Raw genomic sequence first — 4,506 nt, 5'->3', positions numbered from 1 at the left:
TTAGCCCCTCCCACCCACACATGTAAACACATGTGTGTCAGCATGGCATTGTCCTCCAGAAACCCTCTCTACTTAAACCCAGCTAAATTCAGGCAGCAATGTTTAAAAAAATCTGCGCTGGCAAAGATGATCTATCTATTCTGACCAGGGAAGCCCCCATTCTGTTATAGACTGAAGCCTGACATGACAGACCAATCAGGACTCATCTCTCGGCATGTCCAACCACCCCATTATCTCAGCCATTCATGACTAGTCAGGAAGGATCCTTTCATTCTCCCTGTATAGCTCAGCGCTTTCTCATTGGCTAAACTAGGCTAATTTAACATTTTTATTAATAGTTACGGATCCAATACAAGTTTGTAATTAAGGCACATTAAAGTTCACATGTTCAAGAAGGCATTTCAGCAATATATATACAGTGAGGGAAAAAAGTATTTGATCCCCTGCTGATTTTGTACGTTTGCCCACTGACAAAGAAATGATCAGTCTATAATTGTAATGGTAGGTTTATTTGAACAGTGAGAGACAGAATAACAACAACAAAATCCAGAAAAACGCATGTCAAAAATGTTATAAATTGATTAGCATTTTAATGAGGGAAATAAGTATTTGACCCTCTCTCAATCAGAAAGATTTCTGGCTCCCAGGTGTCTTTTATACAGGTAACGAGCTGAGATTAGGAGCACACTCTTAAAGGGAGTGCTCCTAATCTCAGTTTGTTACCTGTATAAAAGACACCTGTCCACAGAAGCAATCAATCAATGAGATTCCAAACTCTCCACCATGGCCAAGACCAAAGAGCTCTCCAAGGATGTCAGGGACAAGATTGTAGACCTACACAAGGCTGGAATGGGCTACAAGACCATCGCCAAGCAGCTTGGTGAGAAGGTGACAACAGTTGGTGCGATTATTCACAAATGGAAGAAACAAAAAAGAACTGTCAATCTCCCTCGGCCTGGGGCTCCATGCAAGATCTCACCACGTGGAGTTGCAATGATCATGAGAACGGTGAGGAATCAGCCCAGAACAACACGGGAAGATCTTGTCAATGATCTCAAGGCAGCTGGGACCATAGTCACCAAGAAAACAATTGGTAACACACTACGCCGTGAAGGACTGAAATCCTGCAGCGCCCGCAAGGTCCCCCTGTTCAAGAAAGCACATATACATGCCCGTCTGAAGTTTGCCAATGAACATCTGAATGATTCAGAGGAGAACAGGGTGAAAGTGTTGTGGTCAGATGAGACCAAAATGGAGCTCTTTGGCATCAACTCAACTCGCCGTGTTTGGAGGAGGAGGAATGCTGTCTATGACCCCAAGAACACCATCCCCACCGTCAAACATGGAGGTGGAAACAATATGCTTTGGGGGTGTTTTTCTGCTAAGGGGACAGGACAACTTCACCGCATCAAAGGGACGATGGACGGGGCCATGTACCGTCAAATCTTGGGTGAGAACCTTCTTCCCTCAGCCAGGGCATTGAAAATGGGTCGTGGATGGGTATTCCAGCATGACAATGACCCAAAACACACGGCCAAGGCAACAAAGGAGTGGCTCAAGAAGAAGCACATTAAGGTCCTGGAGTGGCCTAGCCAGTCTCCAGACCTTAATCCCATAGAAAATCTGTGGTGGGAGCTGAAGGTTCGAGTTGCCAAACGTCAGCCTCGAAACCTTAATGACTTGGAGAAGATCTGCAAAGAGTAGTGGGACAAAATCCCTCCTGAGATGTGTGCAAACCTGGTGGCCAACTACAAGAAACGTCTGACCTCTGTGATTGCCAACAAGGGTTTTGCCACCAAGTACTAAGTCGTGTTTTGCAGAGGGGTCAAATACTTATTTCCCTCATTAAAATGGAAATCAATTTATAACATTTTTGACATGCGTCTTTCTGGATTTTTTTGTTGTTATTCTGTCTCTCACTGTTCAAATAAACCTACCATTAAAATTATAAACTGATCATTTCTTTGTCAGTGGGCAAACATACAAAATCAGCAGGGGATAAATACATACAGTGCCTTCAGAAATTATTCACACCCCTTTACTTTTTCCAAATGTTGTTGTGTTACAGCCTGAATTTAAAATTGATTAAATGTAGATGTTGTGTCATCCGCCTACAGACAATACCCCATAATGTCAAAGTGGAATTATGTTTCTGACAAATGTTTACTAATTTATTAAAAATGAAAAGCTGGAATGTCTTGAGTCAATAAGTATTCAACCCCTTTGTTGAATTCAAGTTCAAGAGTAAAGATGTGCTTAACATGTCACATAATAAGTTGCATAGACTCCTTTTGTGTGCAATAATAGTGTTTAATGTGATTTTTGAATGACTACTTCATCTCTGTACCCCACAAATACAATTATCTCTAAGGTCCCTCAGTCGAGCAGTGAATTTCAAACACAGATTCAGACAAACAAAAGGTGTGATGGGTCCGCACTCAAAAAGATGTTGCATAAAGCTTACTTCATTTTTCGATTTTTACCATTCTTTTCACTACATCAGGGATATCGTACACAGCCGTTTTGGCTTTGCAGCCTTCTTCAGTGTGTAGGGAACACAGGTGAGCAACCGATGAGCAGCAGGTGCTTCTAATCAGGATTGCCACTCATCTGCCCATCAGATTCCGATTCAACCACAAAGACCAGGGAGGTTTTCCAATGCCTCGCAGAGAAGGGCTCCTATTGGTAGATTGGTTTAAAAAAAAGCAGATATTGAATAACCCTTTGAGCATGGCGAAGTTATTCATTACACTTTGGATGGTGTATCAATACACCCAGTCACTACAAAGATACAGGTGTCCTTCCTAACTCAGTTGCCGGAGAAGAAGGAAACCGCTCAGTGATTTCACCATGAGGCCAATGGTGACTTTAAAACAGTTACAGAGTTTAATGGCTGTGATAGGAAAAACTAAGGATGGATCAACAACATTGTAGTTACTCCACAATACTAACCTAATGTCACGGTTTCGGCCGAGGCTGCCTCTCCTCCTTGTTCGGGCAGGCTTCGGCGCTCGTCGTCTCCGGAATTCTAGCTGCCACCGATAGATGTTTCATGTTCGTTTGCTTTTGTCTGTTTGTGTCACACCTGTTTCTGTTTTACGTAATTAGTGTCCTATAAGTTTCTCGTTGTGTTTGTCATGTGTTGTGTATGATTGTTTTTCGTCAGTGTTGTGTTTTGCTCGGTTGAGCATATTTTCTCCACTGCGCTGGAGCACAGTTGCACTTGTTCGTGCACCACTTCATTTGTCGCACCTGTTTGTGCGCATTTGCCTTTTCGCCTTGTGCGTAGTTTAGCTGTTGGGCTTAGTTGTCCAGTTGCCTGTGTTGGGCCAGAAATACAGCATTTGGAACCTACCGTCGGCGTCCTGCATTTGATTTCCTACACTACACCTACACACGCCCTGACAGAATCATACACCAGCCATGGAATCAGCAGGAGCCGAAGCAGCCCAGACAAGACTGGAAGCCCAGGTTCGGGACCAGCAAGATCAACTCCTGCAGATGGGGAACGCCCTGCAGGAGGTGATTACCACACTCCGAGGCTGGGGTTCGCCTCCACCACCGCCCGCCCTGCCAGCACCATCGGCCAGCCCGCCCATTCCAGCGCCGGAACCGCGAGGAGTCCGACTATCTCTCCCGAGGGCTTACGACGGGACAGCGGCTGGGTGTCAGGGATTCCTGCTCCAGGTAGAGCTATACCTGGCCACCGTGCACCCGGCACCTTCAGGGCATGAGAGCGTGTCCGCCCTGATCTCCTGCCTGGCCGGAAAAGCGTTGGAGTGGGCCAACGCGGAGTGGAGGAAGATCGACGCCACGACCATCACGTACACCGAAGTTCTCCCGCCGCTTCAGGGCGGTGTTTGACTCATCCCCGGAGGGGAAAGCGGCGGGGGAGCGTCTGGTCTTCCTCCGACAGGGGAGGAGAAGTGCCCAGGAATTCGCGCTCAAATTCCGTACTCTGGCGGCAGATGCAGGGTGGAATGATCGGGCCCTCATCGATCTATACCGATGCAGCCTACGGGAGGACGTCCGTCGGGAGCTGGCGTGCAGGGACACCAGCCTCACTTTCGACCAGCTGGTGGATATGTCCATCAGGCTGGATACCCTGCTGGCTACCCGCGGACGTCTTGCGGAGGGTCCGTCCATTCCACCCTCCAGCGCCTCCGAGCCTTGTCCCATGGAGCTCGGGGGCGCTGGCGCTAGAGAGAGGAGGAGTCGGCAGGCTAGGGGGTCCATCCACTGCACCAACTGTGGTCGGGGAGGACACACCGCGGCTAGGTGCTGGGGATGGCCTCCTAGGGGAGATGACGACAGGCCCCGCACTGGGGATTCCTTCCAGGTGAGTAGGCGCCCCACTCACCCAGAGCTCTCTGTTGCCCATTTTTGTATGCCTGTATGTTTTCCACAGGTAGCACCTCATGCCCAGCATAAGGCGCTGGTAGATTCAGGCGCAGCTGGGAATTTTATTGATAAAAAGTTTTGTTTAGCGTTAGGGATTCCCCTCAT

The sequence above is a fragment of the Coregonus clupeaformis genome, chromosome 29, assembly GCF_020615455.1.
Source record: "Coregonus clupeaformis isolate EN_2021a chromosome 29, ASM2061545v1, whole genome shotgun sequence".
Lineage (NCBI taxonomy): Eukaryota > Metazoa > Chordata > Actinopteri > Salmoniformes > Salmonidae > Coregonus > Coregonus clupeaformis.
The sequence above is the reverse complement of the archived record's forward strand: the minus strand, read 5'-3'. Positions refer to the sequence as shown.